Source organism: Moschus berezovskii, chromosome 15 (assembly GCF_049115385.1).
Source record: "Moschus berezovskii isolate FMDL1 chromosome 15, NW_MosBer_1.0, whole genome shotgun sequence".
Lineage (NCBI taxonomy): Eukaryota > Metazoa > Chordata > Mammalia > Artiodactyla > Moschidae > Moschus > Moschus berezovskii.
This window is the reverse complement of record NC_142474.1, coordinates 45,215,194-45,241,839: the sequence shown is the minus strand read 5'-3', so window position 1 is coordinate 45,241,839 and position 26,646 is coordinate 45,215,194. Positions and strand designations below refer to the sequence as shown.

Genomic DNA, 26,646 nt, shown 5'->3' with positions numbered 1-26,646 from the left:
GTGTACCATTTTAATCCCCTTTTCATGTTTCTTTTTTAGTTACTTTCTTAGTGTTGCGCTGAAGATTATAATTAGCATATTAATTTGTAACAGTTAAGTTTGGCTTAATCCCAGCGTTATTTAGGTAACATGTTATAATGTTGGGACTTCCCTGGCAGTCTAGCAGTTAGGATGACGTGCTGCAAGGGGCGTGGATTTGATCCCTAGTCGGGGAACTCAGATCCTGCATGCCATGCGGCATGACAGAAAAAAAACAAACAAACAAAAAAAAAAATCACAACAAAAACAACAAGTTTGCTTCTGTGTAACTCTTTTCAAAATATATGTATACTTATTCATTTATTTGGCTGTGCCGGGTCTTAGTTGCAACATGTCGGGTCTAGTTCCCTGATCAGGGATGGAACCCATGCCCCCTGCTTTGGGATCATGGAGTCTTAGCCGCTGGGCTACTAGGGAAGTCCCCCTTCTGTCTCGTCTGTGTCCTCTCCTTTGTGCTAATTTTGTCATGCCAGTTACCTCTTTATATTCTGTAAGGCCGTGAACACAGTTTTATGATTATAATTTTATGCAATTATCTTTTAAAACAGGAGAAAAAAGATGTTTTGAGCAAAACTTGGATAAATAAGCAGTGGAGGGGTTTTGTTTAATTTAGCCCTGGTAGGAGATGAAGATAGAGTGGGGCCTTTGGAACACTGGGTGGTTGCAGGGGGCACCTGGGGCAGATGGTGGCTATCGGCACACCCTTCCCCACTGGGCATCACCTTGGGTCTTGCTACTGGCTGGCCTTTCACAGCTCTTTCTTGTCTGGGGAAATCAGCATCTCAGATGTGGTCAGATCTGATCCCAAGGCCTGGGTGAGCCTGTTGAGGAAGTGTGGGACTGTCTGTGGCCACAGTGGACTGGGTGACGCAGCAGACCTTGGCACACCCACCGGCCAGCGCCTGTTTCTCCAGTGTGGGTAGTGGCTCTGGGTGTAGGGTGACACCAGGGTACCACCCCTCTCCTTACACGGATCCCTGAGGACCTCACTCAAGCCTCCGCTGGTCCCTGGAATGCCTGCCGGTGGCCTGACAGTGCCAGCCGCTCAGCTCGGCAGGCCTCTGCAGTCCTTTTGAGTCTGTATGTGGGTGGACTGACCTGTTTATTAGCAGGATTCCAGCAGGAACTGTGGGTGGAGGGCCTGGGTCCAACCCTGTGCTGGCCTCTGCTCGCTGCCCCGTCGATGTGCCCTGGGGTTTGTTCTCACCTGGATCTGCTCTATGTAACCTTGGCTCCACCACTACGCGGGTCCTCTGGGAGGAACACAGGACCCCGGGAGACAAGCTCCGTGCAGACTGAGGTAGGGAAAGGCCTCCTTTCTGTCTGGGTGGGAATGACCTGCTGTGTAGAGGCTCCATGCTTGCCTGCAGCTTTCATGAGCAAATTCTTTTGAAGTAGGAACCACTGCCTACAGTTTACAGATGAGGAAATGGAAACTCAGGGAGGCTCAGTCACCTACCCCGAGTCACAAAACCAGTTCCACGATGGAGCCAGACATGTCCCTTGGCTCCTGGCCCAGTGCTTTTCCTCTGCTGTGCCATGAGTGTTGTCGGAGGCGAGAAAGCCCTGGTCCCTTTGCTCCTTTCAAGCCCCTAGGCCCTGGCTGCTCCCCTGGGCTCCATTCTTGCACCTCTGCTTCCCCGGGGGCCTGCCCCTCCCCACCTCTGGTGCCATGTGTTCCCCAGGGTCTTCTATTTTCACTCATCCTCTGAATGGGCCATGTATTATTACACTGAGCACGTATTTTTCCTATAGTCAAGGGGTTAAAAGTACTAAAAGCTAGTTTTTTCAGGACTGGAAATTTCAACCTCAAATTTTATGAACAAAGAGACCAAAACTCATACAGAACATACCTGGTCCAAGGTCACACGATGGAACCAGCTGAATCCAGGTGTCACGGCTCTCCCCTGGCGCCTGCCCGGGAGAGAGTTGTCAGGCTTCTCAGCACTTAACTTAGGCAAGAGTTTGGGGGTTGTTGCTTCTCTGTTCTCCATCAGGTGCCTGGATTCCCCTTATGTGACTTGAAGCAGGTGGCGTCTAGAAAGACACAAATTAAAATAAGGAGACACTCCTGTTTTTAAGTTGTTGATTTTATTTAGGTTTTTAAATTAATTTTTATTGGAGTATAGTGACTTCAGTGTTGTGTGAGTTTCTATTATATGGCAAAACGAATTGGCCATATATATACATATATCCCCTCTTGTTCAGGTTTCCTTCCTGTTCAGGTCACTGCAGTTTTGTTTTTAACATACAAACACTCATCATCATTTGCTTTCCACAGCGAGCCCCTCCCCACAGTCTTCAGGAATGTTTTATAAACATTGACACAGCCTGTTCATAGGCCTCTCAAGGCTGAGTCTCCACACCCTTGAGTCCAACCCAGAAATACTACTGATCATTACAGAGGTGTCTTTACACATCCAGTCAAGCCCTGAATTGCTGGAAGAGCATCTTTGTCTGGGATGGGCAGTGAGGGACCAAGTTTCAAATCCCTACGATCCTGGAGCTCCACTGGCCTTCTCCATGCACATTTCCAGAGCTCCTGTCATGGGCACCTCCTCGTGCCTGGACTTACCCCAAAGCAGTCAAGCAACAGACGCCTTATTTTTCTGGGAACTCACAGGTTAGAAATCTTAAAATTTGCTGCAAGTATTTTGTTGAAACATAAATGAGATTCAGGAGTGTTCCCATCATCTCCAACATGGGGTTTAAACCCCACTTTCTCCTTTCTGCTTTGGCTCCTGTCATCCCCTAAAAGATGTCTGTGCTTTGGGGTGCATTTGATCATATGGATTGTATTCAGTCCCTTGTATATACCGCATAACAACTTTTTCAAAAAAGGACTTTACTAGGATTGTTTGGCATTGCTGCCTTGAACATGGGTTGGCCTTTGTTCTCTCAGTTCAGTTGAAGTGAAGTAAATCTATAACTTCACTCAGAGCTGGGAGTAACCATTGCAGCCTCACAGGGTTTGCCAACCAGTGGAATGAAAAGGCCCCTGTTGTAATGAATAACTGACCCAGAGAGTCAGGGCCTCTCCTTTCTCTACTCTCATTCAGATTTCAGCTACCACACCCCACTAGCACATTCCAGAACAAAATGGCAAGCCAAGGGGGAGAATAGAGTCACTTTCTTTAAGTTTCTTTCGAGAGGTGCGTCTTGTTAGAAGTAGAAAATTATTCTGAAAATTATCATTGTGGAAAATGATCCAGTAATACAGTGATGTACTGTCATTGTAAAGGGGTGTATTGTGTGATGAAGGTGACCTCCTCAAAGGTCAAAGCCTTTGAGACTCTACCACAGTCAGAAATCGGGGGAGGCTCTGGACTCACCGTGGAGAACAGCGGACCAGTATGGGGCCGCGTGGCCCTCGGCAAGCCCCTCCTCTGCGCTGCCGTCCTGTCGAGGTGTCTGTGATCTTAGTGTCTGTGATCTTAGTGCTCCATGCAGGATGGGGGCAGGACACCCCAGGTGTTTGAGAGAGCTTTCTGGAGGGAGGTGGGGCTTGTAGATGGGTGGGGGTCAGAGAGCAGAAGGGCATGGGGGACAGTGGATCACAGGATGGTCCAGGGTTGTTGAGACACCTGATAGAGGTGATGGGAAATCTTTTGTGAGGCTCCCCTGCTGCCCTGGGCCATTTTAACGACTAGTTCAGAAACTCTGCACCCTAGAAGAGGAATGAGCGAGTCATTCGGGCATTTGTGTTCAGACCAACCAGGGCTGCCTGTGAGGAGGGTAAGTGGGTGGTGTCCCAGTTGAGGCCCTAACACCCACCCCCATCAACAAGGCAGCTCTGCCCTTCTCTGGTGAATCAAAGAAAGGGGGAACTTCCCTGGTGATCCAGTGGTTAAGACTTTGTGCTTCCAGGGCAGGGGATGGGAGTTCAATCCCTGATCGAACTAAGGTCTCACATGCTGTGCGTGGTGCAGCCGTAGAAAAACAAATTGAAGAAAGGGATTCTGGTATAAATAAGTAATGTTGACATTGGCCACGCCAGTCTCTACCCCACACTAAATACAGGGAAACTGAGGCTCAGAGCAGTGAGGCTGTTCCTTTGCAAACTGTCCAGCTTGATAAAGACAGATTTAGGCTACCAGGATGTTCCAAAACAAAATGGCAAGCCACATGGAAGAACAGAGTCACTTTCTTTGAGTTTCTTTTGAGAGGAACTTCTTGTTAGAAGTAGAAAATTATTCTGACCAAGTAAATTTTGGTCCTCAAAATGTTTTCAAATAAAAGATGTTGACTTTATAAAGAATACATTTCATAGGCTATAAAACATGCAGTGCCATGGCTCATAAACTCTTTGTAACTTAATACAGCATGACATAGGTCAATGAACAAAATTCAAGGTACAAGCAGCTGAAGTGGGGATGCCAAAGACGAAACTGTTCATTTCCTGACTGTCATATTTAAACCCTTGAGTGTGTCAGCTCCAAAGCCATAATAATTTAAGAGGCAATAACTTTAGAAATGATGTCGGCAGACTGTTTTTCCATTTTGGCCGGTGTGATTGGAAAGAGTTTGTGATCACAGTTGGGTGCTCTTGGGAGCTGCTCAGATAATTAAAGGATAAGAAAAATCACCAGCCTCTGAATTTGGGACCAACTATTCTACCAATATAAGCTAAAGGATCAAAGCCCCTCCAGATTGAAACCACACTAGACTATAAACCTGATAAATAATAGTTTTTACCCTGGCTAAAAACTTCCCCATTGCCAGTAGATGTAACTGTATTGCTTTCAGTATTACCGTGTCATAATTTCAAAAAGTTATCTTGATGTCTCAAAGTTATGTCTACTGCAGAAGTACAAACTAAAAGCCAGGGAGCCATGTAAACAGGTGCATAACTGTTGTTTGATGACTTGGAAGAAGGTGACTGTGGCAGGTTAGAAAGCACATGTGCCTTCTGGGCGGGGGCACCTGCCAGTCCATCCCGCCAACTATTGTCATCCAAGCTTTGTTCCCGGCCCTTGTCATTTTTCCAAAGATGCCAGAAATTCATTGGTAAGTGGTATGTCTTAATTCCTAAATATTGGCAGCTAGTTAGTTTTTCTTTTGCTCATTTGCTTCTGTAACATCAGGCAGACCAAAATTAAATTCGTGTCTTGTCCTGCAGTCAACATTCTTTCATGGCTCAGTGGAATAATCACATGGTTGAATTGCAAAAGATACCTGAAGGGATGCTCATCAGGTTCTCTTTTCCTTCTGTTCTTCTGCCATCTTTAGTGTTGGTTTGTTTTAGCTTGTTTATTGGCCTCATTTCCCCCAACAAGGTCTGATGAGGTCTGATTCTCCTCACCAACTCATTCTGCCCTTTCTCTAAGGGCTGTAAGCAGTTCTCTCACCTTTCTTTGCCCTAGGGATGTGTTAAAACTAAGAGTTGTAGGATTTTGAATGTTTGTTTTCCATTCATATTTTCAAGAATGAGGGACGCTTATACAGAATGGCACATGCAGTTAGTTGAAGGGGAGGAACGCGGCTGGCAGGGGTTGAGCCAGAGGGTGGGGGGGGATAAGTCCTGGAGTTCTGGTTCCGAGAGCAGAAGGTGTTCCAGAACTGTGCTGTCCACATGAGTGGGCCCTGGCCATATAAGACTGTCCAGCACTTGAGTGTAGCTGCAGTGAATTGATCTGTGAAACACACACAGGCTTGGAAACAGTATGAAAGAGAGAAAATATCTCAGTTGTTCATACTGACTATATGCTAAAATGATAATATTTTAGATATGTTGGATAAATGGAGATTAATTTTACATATTTCTTTTTACTTTTTTTCTTTTTTATTAAACTGTAGTTGATCTACCATATTGTGTTCCTTTCAAGGGTAAAGCAAAGTGATTCACTTATACATTTTTTCAGATTCTTTTCCATTATAAGATATTACAAGATATTGAGTATAGTTCCCTATATTATACAGTAAATCCTTGTGGTTTATCTAGTTTATATATAGTAGTGTGTATCTGTTAATCCCAGACTCCCTATTTATTCCTCCTCTTCCACTTTGGTAATCCTAAGTTTGTTTCTGTCTGTGAGTCTATTTCTATTTTGTAAATAAGTGTGTTTGTATCATTTTTAGACTCTGCATATAAATAGTATCATATAATATTTGTCTTTCTCTAGCTTATCTCTTCATTCATCATGATAATCTCTAGGTCCATCCATGTAGTTGCAAATGGCATTATTTCATTCTTTTTTATGGCAGAGTAATATTCCATTGTATATGTTTACCACATCTTCTTAATCCATCCGTCTGTTGATGGACATTTAGGATGCTTCCGTGTCTTGGCTATTGTGAATTGTGCTTGTGCTGGTATTGAACACTGAAGTGCATATGTCTTTTAGAGTTTTCATCTTTTCCAGATAGATGGCCAGGAATGGGATTGCTGGATCATATGGTAGTTCTATTTTTACTTTCTAAAGGAACCTCCAGGGAATTCCCTGGTGGTCCAGCGTTTAGAACTCTGTGCTTTCACTGCCAATGGCCCAGGTTTGATCCCTCCTCAGTGAGCTAAAATCCCACAGACTGCATGGCATGACCAAAAACAAACATAAAAGGAAACTTCATCATGGCTGCACCATTGTACATTCCTACCAACAGTGTAGGAGGATTCCCTCTTCTCCACATGTGCTGCAGCTTTTGTTATTTGTGGACTTTTTGGTGATGACCATTCTGACCAGTGTGAGGTGATACCTCCTTAATTGGTTGATAGTTTTGATTTGCATTTCTCTAATAATTAGTGATGTTGATCATCTTTTCATGGGCCCATTGGTCATCTGTATGTCTTCTTTGGAGAAATGTTGACTGAGATCTTCTGGCCACTTTTTACTTTTTAATCTGGCTACTAGAAAACTTAAAATTACATATTCTACTGGACAGTGCCACCCTAGAACAATGGTCTTTGAACTTTTTCTAGGTCCAGATAGTAAACATTTTAGGCTCCTCAGGCCGTAGGATTTTGCTGGCAACTACTCACCATGTCTTTCATGGTGATATAGATGATATGTAAGTGAATGGATGTGGTTGTATTCCAGTGAAACTTTTTTTTACACAGACAGTTGGGGATGGATTTGCTGATGTCTGCCTGAGAAGATAAAAGCCAGGGGGAAGGAGAGGATGAAGATTCCTCTGAGGGACTGGTGGCATTCTGTTTCTTGGTCTGCGTGCTGGCTTACAGGTGTGCCAACTTTCTGGAAATTCATCAGGCTGTCTGTGTATAATTGGCATATTTTTGCATATGTATATTAAAGAGCTGACTTAAACAGAGTCAAAGATGTGTGGTCTGTCCCTACCAATCAGTGACAATCCTCTTCCCATGTTGAGTATTAAAAATAAGACAACCGGCCCCCAAGTGCAGTTGCTGATGCTAGGCCCCACTTCACCAAACCGAGGTCATGACAGTTTCAGCTCTCCCAGAAATGGAATCTTAAACCAGTCACACTCAGGAATAGGTGATCAGGGGTAGTGAGGTCGCCTGCCTGATAGACCACTGCTGTCCCCCAAAGGAAATGACTCTACCGTAACCATCCCACCTTTTCACCTGGTATAACTTCCTGGATCCCACTCCCTCTCCCTGGGGAAGTCTTTCATTTTGTACGGCTCCTGGGAGCTCCTTCTACCTTTCATACTAGGTGCTGCCCAATTTGAATCTCTTTTTGCTCCAGTAAACTCCTACTCATGTTGATATGCCTCCGTTTCTCTATTAACAAGAGTGAAACCAATTTTTCAGTTCTTCACCAGTGGTCAGCCATTTAAATCATCCAGATAATTTGGCTTTTGCCCTGAGTATCTGTGACTCCTGTCTTACTTTAGTCCATTCATTCTGTACAACGGTCCTTACCTTAGGGAGTCCCGTGCAGCGAGAAAAGTCAAGCTCCTGGGAGGAGTTTTAAGAGAATTCAGCAGGTATTAAAATCTTCAGTTCAGTTCAGTTCAGTCGCTCAGTCGTGTCCGACTCTTTGCGACCCCATGAATCACTGTAGTAAAGCTGCCTACCGGTTAAAAAAAAAAATTCTGGTTCCCGATGAGCTCGTCCTGCCTGCAGAATAAATAAACGGTTTTAAGATTTTGTCATTGAAATATTAACAGTCAGAAAAGTATGACTTTTCCTTCTGGACTGTGATGTTCACCAGCTCTCAGGGCACTTGTGGGTGCCGCCTGCCCAGCAGGATATAAGGAGAGAGCCTTGAAGACAGGTCAAGCTCTGGGCATGGAAGTTCGGTCCACGGCTGCCCTGGTGGAACATCCTTCTAGCCCAGCTCTCTTGTGTTCGGCATCACAGTTGCAGGGAGAGGGGCCTCCCTCTCCAGAAGTGGAAACATTTTTAAAGCAGTCTTTTAACTTTTCGCCTGTGGATCCAGCTGCGTTGACACAAAGCCACGTTTGAGGCCTGATGTCTCGGAAGGCTGGCACCACAGAGTGTTTTTCTACTGGGACCCATAATGGCTGCTTTTAAGAGCTCAGTTCTATCAATGTGGTGCTTGAGTCGGCCTTTCAGCTGACCTCCAAAAGGAAATCATTTTAAAAGGAAGAATTTGAAGTCTGCCAAGAGTCAGATAATGGCACAGCACAGAAAAGGCAAGGGTTGTGTGGTTTTTATATTAAAATACAAGTCTCTTAATGCCGCAAAACAGCGGCCTCCAGAAAATGTGAAGTTTCATCTATGAGGCTCGGGGAAAAAAACAAAACAAAACAGTTTTTTAGAGATCCAAGTTTTCCCTCTTTGTTCCTTGTGATTTATCGGAAAGGAACAAGTCCCTTTTTCCTTCATCTCCTCCTGCCTCTGTGTTGGGTTTTATACAAGTGACTGTTCTCATTAAAGTAAATTTCAGTGTTCTCTGAAAGTGGCCATGCTGTGGACACGGCGTCCCCGGGGAGCTGTGAGCCAGGCCCCTTGGGAAAATGAGCCCAAGGACAGAGGCTGTTGACATTTGCTTTAATCCCACATCATCAATGACCTTCCCCATAAGCTAATATTGCGAGGACCTTCCCCATGTCTTTTTCTAAGCAGGTCTAGCCCCATCCCACAGCCCTCCTTTTGCCCAGCACAGAATCGAGTGAGGCCCCTGAGGAAGGTGGGGCTGTTCACTGTCTCCGAACGTCCGTCTGGCTCCGGGGGGGCTGTCGTTTCTCCTAAGGGTGATGGTTTGTAACGAGAAATGCTGTACATCTCATTAGTGTGGACTCTGGCCGGATTCCGGACGGGGGACATAGCATACCTGGTCATGGGTGATGTAGTCTATGGCTCTCACAGGCCATCTGGCCACCGTGTCATCTTGCCTTCTGTTTGCAGCAACACAGTCCTAGATGTGGCTAAAAGTGCAGCACAGACTACTAGGAGGTCGGGTGGGGGGACCTGAATTCAGCAAAGATGCTCCCTGCACTTTTCTCACCCAATGCTCGCCCCTGGTTCCGTATATCCCATTATGCAGCATTATACGTATATCCCATTGGCACTGCACTCTGACAGTGACCTCCAAGCCAGCTGGGGACCAGGGCAGGGGCAGAAGACAGCGGAGCAAGGGGGCAGAGAGAAAAGCCCCCTTGAAGCAGACAGGGTGGGTTTGGGAGAAGAGGTCTAGATACTGAGAGGTGATACTGGGCCCAGGGAGGTTCAGTGCAGTTTCAGAGTCCCAGACACAGGTGAAACTTGGAGACAAGGAAAGCTTAAGAGGGTTGGAAGAAGTTCCAGCCCCAGGGAGGCCTACCCAGCTGCCCTAGACCCAGAGGGACAGGGAGCCCTGGGCTCCCAAGAGCTCCAGGTGGGATAACTGCACGTCACTGATGGCACTGTGACAGCTTCAGTGAGACTGGCTGGAAATGTGCGTCAGTCAGCTGTCATCTTCAATGGTGCTGCTTAACAAAGCGCCCCAAACGCGAGGCTCATGACCACAAGCCCTTCCTTCTCACGCTCACGTCTGTGAGTTGGCTGGAGCTCGTCTGTGCGTGGCTCCCAGGCCTGGGCTGGTTCAGGTGCAGACGTGTCTCAGCCTCCTGGGCTGTCTGAGATGGGTCCTTGTATGGGGACAGAGACATTAGGGCACAAATCCTGCTGCCCAAGTACTTGTGAAGCTGGCGCCCACGTCACTGATCCTGTTGGACAAAGCATGTCACACAACCAAGCCCAGCGTCATGGGGGCAGGGAAGTATGCTCTGCCTCTCCTGGGGGGACCCGCAGAGGGTGCAGATGAAGAAAGGCATGAAGACTTGGAGGGGGGTGGATAGCTGGATCCTGTTGCTTTCTGCCAGCGTGTACATGTGGTGACTGCAGCTCACGTGGACTCCCACTAACTGACCTAACTCACAGCTGTCACATGAACCAAGGTGCCAGCAGATGGATTTGCAGTAAGAAAGAGGAATATGCTGTGGATCGGTAATTCTCACCATCCACTCAGTGTGTCCTTTTCTTCTAGGAAACCTACTTAGAGCACCAGGTCATAATTCAAATTGTGCTTATGAACGTGGAGACGGGACAAGGGGCACGGTGGGATGATCTGAATGACTTGAAGGATACAGGTCTGGTAGCTGAAGGTGCCCACCTCCTCTACAGGAAAATACCCATGACAGCTACCAGGAGGCCACCTCCCTTTAGGTGGGAGTAGTGTGGTCAACTTATTTTTTGTCCTACCCTTTTGAAACCTGTGCTCAGGTCACTCTGAATCTCCACTTTTTCTTTAGGTACAACTGGATGGTAGTTTTAGAGATATAAGTGAAATGACTCCTCTGTGACCTCAGGCTGATCATCCTGTTGAGATTTAAGGTGTTTGCAAAACCCTCCAGTCAGTCAGTCACTGACCATGACTTAGGATGAGATACTTTATATATTCATTTATGTCTCTGAAATTGTGGGTATCACAGGTTGGGGGCATCTTGTAGTCCCTGAGGGCCACGTGAACATGGAGTGGTTGTCCTTTCCTGGTTGTGTGCAAACCTGCTTGTTATTCTTGGGGGCCTGAGTGGACTCCTGGAGCCTCAGCATTTCAGTCCACATAGCATTTCAGGACCATTCAAGGAAGGAATAAGAATCTAGGTTTTTATCTGAAAACCTCTCATTGATTCCTCCTATGAGATAAAGAAAATACCAGTATCGGATGTGCGCTGTTGGTGGCAAAGGCTGGGAAGAGATTCCCACAGACTAGAGTGGGGAGCACTCTTTTAAAAGGTCCTGCACAGTGATGCTCTTGAAAGACCAGATTTGGTCTATGAAGGAGTTTTAGGACTATATCAACCAATTATATTCTTATTTTCTTTAATGTATGCATAAAAATTATATATAATAGCACCATATGTCTAGATAAGCCTTCTGGCTTGAGACCTTCTTCAATAAAATTGAAATAAATTCTAAAGGATAAGAAAGTGTGATGTGATGATTTCATTGGCAGTGTTCAGCGTACTGGGTAGTGTGTGAAACCATCGACCTTCTGCGATCACTGGTGACTTAGAGGCTGTCAAATTTAGTATTTCTCCATTGAAGCATTCCAGTTATTGGTCAACAGAAATAGGGAATACTACTCGATATTCTGTAATAACCTAAATGAGAAAAGAATACAAAAAATAATGGATATAGTAATATGAGAAAGAATGTATAACTGAACCGCTTTGCTGCACACCTGAAACTAACACAGCATTGTAAATCAACTATACTCCAATATTAAATTAAAAATAAATTTTTGAAAGATATAGGCAATCTCAGTAAGAAGAAAAAAAGGTGGACTCATGGTATTTTCACATTTCGTATAGTGGCAAGAAATTTATTAGAGCTAGAATAAAAGATTCATAGTTTGGGGTGATATGAGAAAAAAAGAAAAGAAATGGGTCTAGGACCCCAAATGGAGTGATTCTAGACTCTGCAGGGTGGCTAGTAAAGAAGAAATAGGAAGAGAGGCTGCTTTTTGTATTTTTGAGACCTTTACTGGAATATCTTAGCCTCTATCTGCCCTCATTTAAAAAAAAAATGTATATTTATTGAGACATAATTTTCATACAATAAAAGAAAAATCTTATATATGCAACTTAGTGAACTTTTCGCATCACACACCTGTAGCCTCGATGTTTTAGTCCACAAAGTGCTGTGGAGACGTGAGAGATATAAGAGAACCAAGAGATGTAAGAGAACCCACATCTCTTATGTCTCCATCATATCAGATGGTTTTTGTCAATATTATTCCTGAATAAGAGTGGCCGAAACTCTGATAGATGTCACCATAGTTTGGTTTTGCCTAATTTGTGGCTTGAAGTATATACACCGTTGTGACTTGCTTCTTTTGCTCTATATCAGCAATCTGTTCCTTTTAATCCCTGAATACTTAGTATGAATATAACATCATTTGTTGACCATGATGGCTACTCCATTTCTTCTAAGGGATTCCTGCCCACAGTAGTAGATATAATGGTCATCTGAGTTAAATTCACCTATTCCAGTCCATTTTAGTTCACTGATTCCTAGAATGTTGACGTTCACTCTTATCATCTCCTGTTTGGCCACTTCCAATTTGCCTTGATTCATGGACCTAACATTCCAGGTTCCTATGCAATATTGCTCTTTACAGCATCGGACCTTGCTTCTATCACCAGTCACATCCACAACTGGGTATTTGTTTCGCTTTGGCTCCATCCCTTCATTCTTTCTGGAGTTATTTCTCCACTGATCTCCAGTAGCATACTGGGCACCTACCGACCTGGGGAATTCCTCATTCAGTATCCTATCATTTTGCCTTTTGATACTGTTCATGGGGTTCTCAAGGCAAGTATACTGAAGTGGTTTGCCATTCCCTTCTCCAGTGGACTACATTCTGTCAGACCTCTCCACCATGACCCGTCCATCTTGGGTGGCCCCACACGGCATGGCTTAGTTTCATTGAGTTAGACAGGGCTGTGGTCCATGTGATGAGATCAACTAGTTTTCTGTGATTATGATTTCAGTGTGTCTGCCCTCTGATGCCCTCTCGCAATACCTACCATTTTATTTGGGTTTCTCTTACCTTGGTCATGGAATATCTCTTCACAGCTGCTCCAGCAAAGCGCAGCCGCTGTACCTTACCTTGGACGTGGGGTAGCTCCTCTCGGCCAGCTTCTGCGTGTGGTCGGTTGCGCCGAGCCGATGTCTCTTGCGTCTGCGCCACCGGGGCCGGCGTCTCTCGCATCCCTTAGAAGAAATGGAGTAGCCATCATGGTCAACAAAATTTGAGTCCGAAATGCAGTACTTGGATGCAATCTTAAAAACAACAGAATGATTTCTGTTTGTTTCCAAGGCAAACCATTCAATATTATAGTAATTCAAGTCTATGCCCCAACCAGTAATGCTGAAGAAGCCAAAGTTGAACGGTTCTATGAAGACCTACAAGACCTTTTAGAACTAACACCCAAAAAAGATGTCCTTTTCATTATAGGGGACTGGAATGCAAAAGTAGGAAGTCAAGAAACACCTGGAGTAACAGGCAAATTTGGCCTTAGAGTACGGAATGAAGCAGGGCAAAGGCTAATAGAGTTTTGTCAAGAGCACGCACTGGTCATAGCAAACACCCTCTTCCAACAACACAAGAGAAGACTCTACACATGGACATCACCAGATGGTCAACACCGAAATCAGATTGATTATATTCTTTGCAGCCAAAGATGGAGAAGCTGTATACAGTTAGCAAAAACAAGACCAGGAGCTGACTGTGGCTCAGATCATGAACTCCTTATTGCCAAATTCAGACTTAAATTGAAGAAAGTAGGGAAAACCACTAGACCATTCAGATATGACCTAAATCAAATCCCTTATGATTATACAGTCGAAGTAAGAAATAGATTTAAGGGTCTAGATCTGATAGATAGAGTGCCTGATGAACTCTGGACGGAGGTTCGTGACATTGTACAGGAGACAGGGACCAAGACCATCCCCATGGAAAAGAAATGCAAAAAAGCAAAATGGCTGTCTGAGGAGGGCTTACAAATAGCTGTGAAAAGAAGAGAAGCGAAGAACAAAGGAGAAAAGGAAAGATATAAGCATCTGAATGCAGAGTTCCAAAGAATAGCAAGGAGAGATAAGAAAGCCTTCCTCAGCGATCAATGCAAAGAAATAGAGGAAAACAACAGAATAGGAAAACCAAGAGATCTTTTCAAGAAAATTAGAGATATCAAGGGAACATTTCATGCAAAGATGGGCTCGATAAAGGACAGAAATGGTATGGACCTAACAGAAGCAGAAGATATTAAGAGGTGGCAAGAATACACAGAAGAACTGTACAAAAAAGATCTTCACGACCAAGATAATCACGATGGCGTGATCACTACCTGGAACCAGACATCTTGGAATGTGAAGTCAAGTGGGCCTTAGAGAGCATCACTACGAACAAAGCTAGTGGAGGTGATGGAATTCCAATTGAGCTATTTCAAATCCTGAAAGATGATGCTGTGAAAGTGCTGCACTCAATATGCCAGCAAATTTGGAAAACTCGGCAGTGGCCACAGGACTGGAAAAGGTCAATCTTCGTTCCAATCCCAAAGAAAGGGAATGTCAAAGAATGCTCAAACTACCGCACAATTGCACTCATCTCACATGCTAGTAAAGTCATGCTCAAAATTCTCCAAGCCAGGCTTCAGCAGTATGTGAACCGTGAACTTCCAGATGTTCAAGCAGGTTTTAGAAAAGGCAGAGGAACCAGAGATCAAATTGCCAACATCCGCTGGATCATGGAGAAAGCTAGAGAGTTCCAGAAAAAACATCTATTTCTGCTTCATTGACTATGCCAAAGCCTTTGACTGTGTGGATCACAATAAACTATGGAAAATTCTGAAAGAGATGGGAATCCCAGACGACCTGACCTGCCTCTTGAGAAACCTGTATGCAGGTCAGGAAGCAACAGTTAGAACTGGACATGGAACAACAGACTGGTTCCAAATAGGAAAAGGAGTACGTCAAGGTTGTATATTGTCACCTTGCTTATTTAACTTATATGCAGAGTGCTTCATGAGGAATGCTGGGCTGGAAGAAGCACAAGCTGGAATCAAGATTGCTGGGAGAAATATCAGTCACCTAAGATATGCAGATGACACCACCCTTATGGCAGAAAGTGATGAGGAACTCAAAAGCCTCTTGATGAAAGTGAAAGAGAAGAGTGAAAAGTTTGACTTGAAGCTCAACATTCAGAAAACGAAGATCATGGCATCTGGTCCCATCACTTCATGGGAAATAGATGGGGAAACAGTGGAAACAGTGTCAGACTTTATTTTTTTGGGCTCCAAAATCACTGCAGATGCTGATTGCAGCCATGATATTAAAAGACGCTTACTCCTTGGAAGGAAAGTTATGACCAGCCTAGATAACATATTAAAAAGCAGAGACATTACTTTGCCAACCAGGGTCCGTCTAGTCAAGGCTATGGTTTTTCCCGTGGTCATGTATGGATGTGAGAGTTGGACTGTGAAGAAAGCTGATCGCCGAAGAATTGGTGCTTTTGAACTGTGGTGCTGGAGAAGACTCTTGAGAGTCCCTTGGACTGCAAGGGAATCCATTCTAGAGGAGATCAATCCTCGTTGTTCATTGGAAGGACTGATGCTAAAGCTGAAACTCCAATACTTTGGCCACCTCATGCGACGCATTAACTCACTGGAAAAGAATCTGATGCTAGGAAGGATTGGGGGTGGGAGGAGACAGGGACGACAGAGAATGAGATGGCTGGATGGCATCACCGACTCGATGGACATGAGTTTGAGTGAACTCCGGGAGTTGGTGATGGACAGGGAGGCCTGGCGTGCTGTGATTCATGGGGTCGCAGAGAGTCGGACACGACTGAGCGACTGAACTGAACTGAGCTGAACATCATTTGTTTATCCATTTTTCTGTTCTTAGATATTTAAGTTGTTAGAAGTTTGCACTGCTGTGAATTAGGTTGCCATGGATATTCTCGTCCTTTTGTCGGCATGTACACTCATTTATCCTAGATGCACGCGTGCTAAGTCCTGTATGACTCTTTGTGATCTATGGACCATAGCCCACCAGACTCCTCTGTCCATACTGGAGTGGGTTGCCATGCCCTCCTCCAGGGGATCTTCCCAACCTAGGGATTGAACCCGAGGCTCTATGTCTCCTGCATTGGCAGGCAGATTCTTTACCACTAGTGCCACCTGGGAAGCCCCATCCTAGAGGTATAGCTAGACCTAGAACTCCTTGTTACAGAGTGAGCATAAATATTAGTAGATAATCCAGTTTCCCAGCATGGTTGGACCAAATTTTACTCCTTCCAGCAGTGTAGGAGACTTCCAGTTTCTCCTCATTGTTGGAACACTTGATATGATTTTAAATTTTATCTATGCGACTGCTTACATGGATGTATCTTATTATGGTTTTAATTCTGATTTTCCTTAGGAGTAATAGCATTGAACACCTTTTCATGTGCTTTAGATTTGCATAGTCTCTTTCATGAAGGGTTATATTAAAATCTTTTGCTCCTTTAAAAAATTCATTTTGTCTTTTTTCTTACTGGTTTTCAGGGTTTTTAAAAAATGTATTCTGAGTATAAGTTCTTTGTATATTTGCTTTTTAATAATGTGTTTCATTGGACCAAATTTTTATTTTTTTTAATTTTCAAATTTTTTCATTTAAATGAAGTCTAGTTTATCCCTTTTTTAATGGTTTCCCCCTTTTAAATGTTCTGTGGAGATGGTTGCACGCACTTGCTTTTCATATCCTATTAAAAAATCTCTGCCCGCCTGTCATTGCCATTCTCTGATTTCTCTCGACAATTCAGTTGCATGCCGAAGTCAATGTATTTTCTTCCAAGGGGAGAATGAAAGTTGGGTCAAGCTGAATCTACATGAGGCTGGAAGTAGTCCAGGGGTTAAGTTGCAAAGATGAATTCAGCTGATTGGCAGAAATGAAGCAGAAAGAGACCCAACACTGTTAGGTTTTGGTCCAAGGACCTGAAAGAATAGATGTATTCTAGTGGCTTTGTGGTTAGGTTAGCAGCCTATATTGCCTTCCCACCCGCACTGTATCTCTTAGAATATTTTGAGAGGCTTGTTAAACTCCTTCATGAAGTCAAACATAGCCCCTGCCCTATTGCTGAGAGACACTAAAACGTCAAGAGGTTCGTGTTTTAGGGGCAGCACGCTCATGTGTCCTGGGCATCACTGTTCTGCACAACCCACTAGCTTAATATTTCTTTCTTGACCATATTCGGGAAATAAAATCTCCCCTTGAAATAACATTTTCCCAATCCTAATCTGCTGACTCCTTCCCTATTCTTCATAAATTTTCCTAAAAAAAAGATCAATGTCAGTAGTTCCATGATCTCATCTGTTTTCCTACAGACCAGGATGAATGTTTAGGTCTGCTTCTCATAATTAGACTCTGGCAAAACTGGGGTGGAGCTGCCCAGGCTGTGGGCAGAACCAGGAGGAAGCTGGCAGAACCACAGGCCATGCAGGAAGAAGGCGGGACCACTGCTGTCGATTCTGTGTCTCAAAGTGGATCGAGAGCAGGTCGAAGCCGCTGAGTTCAGACCCCAGAGCTGGGAGAGGATCCTTGGAGGCTGTGGCAGCTGCAGGACTACCCTGGGGAGATGTGGGAGCACCCCTCCACTCCAGGTGCTGGGAGGTGGAGATGTGGAATAATACACTCTGAACTAAGAGGGATTTCTGAGACTGAGAAGTGGAGCAGGCAGCTCCATAAAATGCAGTTATGGAACTTCTCCTGGGGAACTTACATAAAGGCAGGCAGGATTGAATGGACACGTACTCCGGAGGCCTTCGAAGCTGCCCTCCTGGCAGCCAAAAGGGGACAGTGGGACCAAAGTGGCCAAAGGGGAAAACTGAATCTTGACTATCAAGTGAGAAGCGTGTCCACATCGACTGCAGCCAGGCGTTTTCCGCCACCCGGGTGTCTCATGGCCCTTCACCATCTGTGTCCAGCAAAAGGCACTCTTCCAGTTTTCATATCAGATGGACACAAGGGTGCAGGTGGACAGGGTGCTCCGTTGGCTTGGGTGCATTCCTGGTGAGGAGGCTGAAACTCAGTCACCAGGAGCTGGGAGAGGGTGCGACTGTGGGCTTAGGAGGGAGTCAGTGTGGTCCAGCCACACACCAGGCCCTCCCAGGGGTTTCATCCTTAGAATGTTGGGACAAGTGAAATAGAGCTGAGTCTCCTAGGGGACAGTAACTGGCAGGAACAGGAAATGAAGTATCCACTCACTTTCCAGGGGGCTGAGCTAGCGGAGGCTGCAGAGACACTGACACCCTTGAGCCTTCACCCTCAGGAACAGAATAGAAGGCGCCATAGAAGGAGGGGACTCTTGGGAGTCAAGCACACCTGGTTTCCATCATAGCTCTGTGCTTGCATACGAAGTTGCTTCAGTTGTGTCCAACTCTTTGAGACCCTATGGACAGTAGCCCACCAGGCTCCTCTGTCCGTGGGATTCTCCAGGCAAGAATACTAAAGTGGATTGCCATGCCCTTCTTCAGGGGATCTTCCTGATCCAGGGGCTGAACTCGCGTCTCTTACATCTTCTGCATTGGCTGGTGTGTTCTCTACCACTAGCGCCACCTGGGAAGCCGTCATAGCTGTACCAGTCATTAATTGTAGATGGTACCTCCATCCCAAGATGGACAAGAATGTCAAGTAGAATAATATGTGTAAAAGGCTGACTTTTCCATTTCCCTCCCATTTCTTAGCTCCTCCTTCCTGTTGCTACACCCAACAAGAAGCTTCTAGGCCTTGTCCTTTCTGCCCACTTGGCAGCATTGGCTCCATTGAACAGTCCCAAAGTCTTGAGATTGCTCGGCTCCCACGTAGATCTCTCATTTCCATGACAACAGCTGCCATGTTGACAAAGGAGATATGGGCTGAAACTAAAGATTTCAGTCATTTTTCCTTCTTGTCAAATTCAGGGCTGTCAACCTAGAGGAGGAGAAACTTTGGACATGTGAGGAAGGAAAGATTCAAAAGGCACCATGTTGAATGAGCTGGTTGCCTTATTCATCTGAGCCAAGCCTCGGAGTTCTCGAAATGTAACCGAGTCTGGTTATAATATATAGACGAGGGCTGCCATAGACGAACTGAGTGGTTTAAGCAACGTGCATTCCTTTTCTTGCGGTTCTGGGGGCTGGATGTTCAGAATCAAGGTACCGGTGGGATTGGATTCCTCCAAGACATCTCTCCTTGGTGTGTGTACACGCCACCCTCCTCCTGCCGCTCCTGCCACTATTTTCTGTGTGTGCATCCCTGGTGTCTCTCTCTGTGTATCCTAACCCTCTCTTCTTACAATGGCACCAGACGTACTGCCTTGGGGCTGACCTAACAACCTCATTTTAGCCCAGTTACCTCTGTAAATGTCTCCAAATACAGCCACCTTCTGATGTACGTGGGATTAGGGCTTCAACATATGGATTCAGGGGGCAAAATTCAACCCATGGCACGTGTATGTGCTGACCACTGCCACGTGCATCCGCCCATGAAGCGCCAGGTCAGTGGAGGCACCTGACTCCTGAACTTCCCTACTGACAGCTCAAACTCAGCAGTTGTCAAATTCACGAAGCCCATTTCACAATAAATGGGGTATTCAGAGGGGGGACTTTTAAAATCCTACTTTAAATATTTTTTTCTTGTTGGCTGCACTGTGTGCCATGTGGGGTTCTAGTTCCCCGAACAGGTATCAAACCCACGTTCCCTGCCTTGGAAATGTAGGGTCTTAACCACTGGACCACCAGGGACGTCTCAAAATCCTACTGTTTTTGTGTATAAGTCACAGAAATACATCTGACATATAAATAAGTATACCGTCTATCTGTGGTGTTAACATTTAATGAGGGAATTCCTTGGAGGTCCAGTGGTTAGGACACCGGGCTTCCACTGCAGGGGCCATGAGTTCCATCCCTGGGTTGGGAACTAAGATCCTGCATGCCATATGGTATGGCCAGAAAAGGGGAAAAGGGAAAAAAAAAATTAGTGAAGTCAATAGGAAAACATCTAAAGACTCCTGGAAGAGGGGGCCAGATAATAACAACAATAACAGAACCCCACCAGCTTCTAACAGGCAGGAACTGTTACTATTGACATTACGCTGGCTGTGGACCATCTTGGTGGCATTGTTTAGTTTGCAGGGTTCGTGTCCTCTTTTCTGGAATTGGGAGTGAAAAGCTGAACTTCCCTAAAGTTCTTTGGTGAAGTTTGCCCAGAGAGGCACCAGGCTTTTTGGCAAAACATCTATCTGTTTGTGGTTAAGATTTTCTTCGGTTCTTATTTTAACCAGACTCGGTTACATTTCGAGAACTCCGAGGCTTGGCTCAGATGAATAAGGCAACCAGCTCATTCAACACGGTGCCTTTTGAATCTTTCCTTCCTCACATGTCCAAAGTTTCTCCTCCTCTAGGTTGACAGCCCTGAATTTGACAAGAAGGAAAAATGACTGAAATCTTTAGTTTCAGCCCGTATCTCCTTTGTCAAAGTGTGATCGTTAAGGAGTTTTTAAAATATATCACTTTTGCAGACATTGAAGATGCATGACCTAAAGATTTACTTCACTGGTTTAGAAAGCATCAGCAAGATGGCCAAGGTAATTCACAGGACACCACTCTTAGCTTTTGAGATGGCCCACACTCTGTCTGTGGAATGAGTTTCTCTCTAAATAAATCTACTTGTTAGCTATAAAAAAGTGGAGACTGATGTATATATAATCAATTAAAAGCAAAGCTGCTAAAATACGCTCACAGTTTAAGAGACCAAAGTAGTTACTGTCCTGCAGGGCAATCAAACCCCATACCCTTTGGAGTTGTTCTCTGCCGTGTGCTATGCTTAGTCACTCAGTCATGTCTGACTCTTTGTGACCCCATTAACTGTAGCCCACCAGGCTCCTCTGTCCATGAGATTCTCCAGGCAAAAATACTGGATTGGGTTGCCATGCCCTACTCTAGGAGATCTTCCCAACCCAAGGATCAAACCCAGGTCTCCCACATTGCAGGTGAATTCCTTCCTGTCTAAGACACCAGGAAAGCCAAAATAACAATATTTAACTTATATTAAACCTAGGGCAATAGAAATTTATGCTTAATGTTAATGACTCTTAGACATGTCTATATTAGTTAGGTCAACAAACAAACATTAAAACCAGGTATTTAATACTGATTATTTCCCAGTTCACGTGAACCTGAAATTCATTTAGGTTACTTTCTCTTGTATTTAGAACTTTTTGATTTGTAAGTGCTTATTTTCCTTTAGGCCAATTACATTAGAGCTCATTTACAAACTAATCCCAATATGTATGTATTTGGACATACATATATCCATACAGACCCAAGAGATCTTATAGTTTTGTTTTCCAAACTTAGTTATGAGTCAGATATCACAATATAAAACTGTAATTGTAAATAACAGTTGGCAAAAAAAAATTTTTTTTAAGTCTTCCTTCCCTTTTTTTTTTTTTGGTTTCGGGAATTAGAGATGGTCTAGATAAGTGATCCAGAGAGCTCTGGTCTAAAGGTATAGGAGGAGTTATTTCCTCAGGGCAAGAATTCTTAAAGAGATAATCTTGTTCTCTACTGGACAAAATGTAATTTGTAAATTACTTTGGATGATTATATCCAGATATTTTGCACAATGTTTTCTTAAATTATCATCTGAATTCACTTTAACATTTTCTGTACTAGTCTGTCTGGGCTGTGAAATCTTAATCTTTAACAAAGTTTAGTTCTTCATTTTCCTTTTGAATACCTGAAAGGGTAGCTGAAAAACTGTCGCCTTTTCATCCAAGGTGCCTTAGAACTGGGTGCCTTCAGTGGTTTGCTGTGTTTACAACAGCCCTTGCTACAGCTCTTGCCTGTGTCTGTGGTATAAAACTCCAGCCACGGTGAATTTCATCCTAATAATGTGGTGTGGTTGCAGGCACTGAAGACAAAGGGAGGAAGAGATTTCTAAGTCACTGCTGCTCACTGGTATTTTCTGGTTCCAGGACATTGCTGTGTGTGTGCTGTGACACATGTTTTATGGACTACTTCATGGTGTTCAAGTTATTTGCCAGGAGTGTGAAATCGTGGTCATTAGGTAACTATCTCTGAAGAGCCTGAGAGATTAGCCCATCCAATGGTTCTAAGATTAGAATCCCTGAAACTGTAATATTCCTTGAGGGTCTCTCAGGGATTCCACATACTGAATTCAACTTTCTTTTTAAAAGTTATATTTAAAAAGAAAATGACAAAATGTACACATGCACATAAATGTAGCAAACATGTAAAGTAATATAGGGGACTGATGAACACTAAGTTTAGAATTCTTGTAATTTCTTTTTTTATTTTGTCTTTTTTTTTGAAAGTACAGTTGAGATACGATATTCTATGTCACAGGTGTACAGTATAATGATTCGCTGTTTTAAAGGCTTTAATCCATTATAGTTATTAAGACATATTGGCTATATTTCCTGTGTTGTGCAAGGTATCTTTGTAGCTTCAGTTCAGTTCAGTTCAGTCGCTCAGTCGTGTCCGACTCTTTGCGACCCCATGAACCACAGCACGCCTACTTAATTGTTGGTGCCTCTGAATCCCTATGTTGCCCCTTCTTCCCTTTCCCCACTGGTAACCACTACCTTATTCTTTATATCCGTGAGTCTGTTTCTTTTGTTATATTCACTAGTTTGTTGTATGTTTTAGGTTCTACATATAAGTAATATATAGTATTTGTCTTTCTCTGTCTGACTTATTTCACTAAGCACAGTGCCCTCCAAGTTCATTTGTGTTCATCTTTCCATGTTGGTGCAGGTGGCAAATTTTCATTCTTTTTTGAAATGAGTGAGTAATATTCCATTATGTGTGTGTGTATCATATCTTTTTTATCCATTCATCTGTTGATGGACACACTGGTTGGCAACTGTAAATAATGCCACTATGAACATTGGAGTGCATATATATTTTTGAATTAGTGAGGATTTCGGGCAGTGTATACCCAGGAGTGGAACTGCTGGGTCATGTGGTAGTTCTGTTTTTAGCTTTTTGAAGACCCTCCATCTTGTACACTGTTGGTGAGGATATAAACTCATGCAATCACAGCAGAATTCTGTTAACTTCTGAAAGGGAGACGAGGACGTGATGGAAGGAATGCTAGTGGGCAGTGAGGTGTATGGTCCCATCTTAAAGCTTTTAGTATCACTTAAATATTCAGTTCAGTTCAGTTGCTCAGTCATGTCCAACTCTTTGTGACCCCATGAACCGCAGCATGCCAGGCCTCCCTGTCCATCACCAACTCTTGGAGTTTACCCAAACTCATGTCCATTGAGTCGGTGATGCCATCCAACCATCTCAATCCCATTCTCCTCTTGCCTTCAATCTTTCTCGGCATCAGGGTCTTTTCAAATGAGTCAGCTTTTCAACATCAGGTGGCCAAAGTATTGGAGTTTCAGCTTCAACACCAGTCCTTCCAATGAACACTCAGGACTGATCTCCTTTATGATGGACTGGTTGGATCTCCTTGCAGTCCAAGGGATTCTCAAGAGTCTTCTCCAACACCACAGTTCAAAAGCATCAATTCTTCTGCACTCAGGTTTCTTTATAGTCCAACTCTCATATCCATACATGACTACTGGAAAAACCATAGCCTTGACTAGATGGACCTTTGTTGGCAAAGTAATGTCTCTGCTTTTTAATATGCTGTCTAGGTTGGTCATAACTTTCCTTCCAAGGAATAAGCATCTTTCAATTTCATGGCTGCAATCAGCATTTGCAGTGATTTTGGAGCCCAAAAAAATAAAATCAGGCACTGTTTTCACTGTTTCCCCATCTATTTCCCATAAAGTGATGGGACCAGATGCCATGATCTTAGTTTTCTGAATGTTGAGCTTTAAGCCAACTTTTCCACTCTCCTCTTTCACTTTCATCAAGAGGCTCTTTAGTTCACTTTCTGTCATAAGGGTGGTGTCATCTGCGTATCTGAGGTTATTGATATTTCTTCCAGCAATCTTAATTTCAGTTTGTGCTTCTTCCAGCCCAGCATTTCTCATGATGTACTCTGCATATAAGTTAAATAAGCAGGGTGACAATATACAGCCTTGACATACTCCTTTTCCTATTTGGAACCAGTTTGCTGTTCCATGTCTAGTTCTAACTGTTGCTTCCTGACCTGCATACAGACCAATTGTTTTTCCAGCAGCAGGAAGCAAGGACACTAGAGATAAGGAAAATCACATCAAATGACACCTGATTCTTCTTTGAAAAGCCTAAATAAGCAGGGTGACAATATACAGCCTTGATGTTCTCCTTTCCCAATTTGAAACCAGTCTGTTGTTCCATGTCCAGTTCTAACTGTTGCTTCCTGACCTGCATATAGGTTTCTCAAGAGACAGGTCAGGTGGTCTAGTATTCCCATCTCTTTCAGAATTTTCCAGTTTATTGTGATCCACACAGTCAAAGGGTTTGGCATAATCAAATTGCACAATGAATAATAAAACACACCCACAAATACACTTTACATCAAGTGTCAAATCTTTGTAAGTCACTCACCAATCAAATTGTACTGCCAGACTAAGTTATTTTGTATGCTGCTGCTAAGTCGCTTCAGTCGTGTCCAACTCTGTGCGACCCCATAGAGGGCAGCCCACCAGGCTCCCTGTCCCTGGGATTCTCCAGGGAAGAACCCTGGAGTGGGTTGCCGTCCTTCTCCAATGCATGGAAGTGAAAAGTGAAAGTGAAGTTGCTCAGTCATGTCCGACTCGTGGTGACCCCATGGACTGCAGCCCACCAGGCTCCTCCATCCATGGGATTTTCCAGGCAAGAGTACTGGAGTGGGGGTGCCATTGCCTTCTCTCTTTGTATAAGTGATAGAATAAAGGTTTCCCACCCTCTCTGCTTAATAAACTATTTTCCAGTGTTTCATGGTGAGCTGTTTCAAACCATTGTCACTAAGAATCTCATTTATTTTATTTTATAAAATGAGGCAGTGGAATGCACTTCCACATTTTAAAAAGATTTCAAACTTCATACACATTGCAGGTATAGTAGAAAGAATACTAGAGTGCCATTTATTTACCCAGATTAATGCATTTTTAACATATTCCCACATCAGTTTTTCATCCCATCTATCTTACACACACTCACATACACACACATACACTTGCAGTCCTTTTTCTAGGTGAGCTGAGAGTCAGTGTGCTACTTTAACATGTCAGTGTGTACTTCTTAAGAACAAGGTCATTCTCATGTCACCACAGTACAGTTGTCAAATGCAGGAAACTTAACGTTGATCCAATTCTTTAACATCTAGCCCATATTCTGGTTTCACCAGTTATCTCTGGAATGCCACTTAGAGCCATTTTCTTTTTTATTCTTTAGATTCAGATCCAGTCCGGGACCATGCGTTGCATTTAAATCTGTCCTTTCTCCCTCGACCTGAAATGGGTCTACAGCTTTTGTCTTTAAGACTCTGATATTTCTGAAGGGCTCAGGCTGGTTTTTGCAGAGCTCCCCTCAGTTTGGTGTGTCCAGTGCACCTGACAAGGCAATTTGGGTCATGTGCTCTTGGCCCCCTAAAGGATACTGTGTCCTCCTTGGTGTCCAGTCTCGGGATGTGTGGGTGACTGTGGCCATATCCTCCGGTGGGAGGTTTTTAAGAGCCATGATTTGACTAAAAATGAAGGATGAATGAAGCACACGGATTGTTTAGACTTTTCAGGGGGATGGGTCCCTAGTCGCTCTGAAAAAGTCATCTAGCTGATGAGCCCGTCTGCTTTTTCAGCTGTGATGCACTTCTGTGCCCCAGGAAAGGGTCTCCACTGGGTAGCAGGGGCTGCAAAACCATCACATCCACGTGTCTGGCATGGCCTCCCACCCCAGGAGTGAAGAGCCGACACCCCCCAGCCAGGCTGCCAGGATGGCCGCCGACCGTGGCTGTCCCGCCTGTTTGATGATGTGGTATTTGTGATTTGTGGCTTTTCTGAGATTCCCTTTTCCCCATATTTTGAAGACAGTCTTTCTCCTGAGCCAGGGCTGGGCTAGGATCAAGCACTGCCCGACCCAGGCTGGGATGGCAGCCTCTTGGAGAAAAACAGGAAATTAGAACTTATGCACTTGCCACGTATGGGCTAAATGATGCCTTTCTCAGTGGTTCCATGTGGCTTGAATAACAGGGTAATTTTCCTTCCCAGAGTAAAATACCCAACCTAATTAAGATGTATTTTATTGGAGAACATTTTATTTCAGTGAATTATTTCAGGTCCAGCCCTGCTGTAAGCAGTTTCACAGATTCACTCATGAAACTCATTCCACAGGTTTCTACTGGGCAGGAAGCACGTGGTGTCGGCAGGGCAGACGTGATGCCAGGTCCACGTGTGGTGGGGGTGTGGGCACTTTCTGAACCTTGGACCGTAGCCCAGCTTTGCCCTTCAGAAGCTCAGGGCCTGTGGGCAATAAGTAGAAATATGGCCTCATAATGTCACGAGAGGCTGTTGTAGGGTCGAGACCCCCAGGAAAGAGGAGGCTCTGCATTGGGGGAACCTGGAAGGTCACACAAAAGAGGTGCATCGAGAGTCAAGTCTTGAGGAACAGAAAGTGTTTACCAAGTGGTGAAGGGGGCAAGTTTAGAGAGAGGGTTTGTTGCAGAGATTCAGGGTTGTGGCAGATGATGGGGGGCTCGTGGGGGAGCTGGAAATG

General features: G+C 44.3%; 1 protein-coding gene across 5 annotated transcripts in view; it reads left to right on the top strand.

The window, feature by feature from the left end:
• RIN2 (Ras and Rab interactor 2) overlaps positions 1-26,646 on the top strand; it is a 208,786-nt gene that overhangs the window by 63,178 nt on the left and 118,962 nt on the right. Inside the window, exon 1 of one of the 5 annotated variants that reach the window (XM_055430559.2) lies at positions 1,170-1,339. The exons of the other annotated variants lie outside the window; for them this stretch is intronic. The gene's annotated coding sequence lies outside the window, so the exon portion shown is untranslated. Of the gene's footprint in view, positions 1-1,169; positions 1,340-26,646 lie in introns of those variants that run through there. 5 annotated transcript variants of the gene reach the window in all.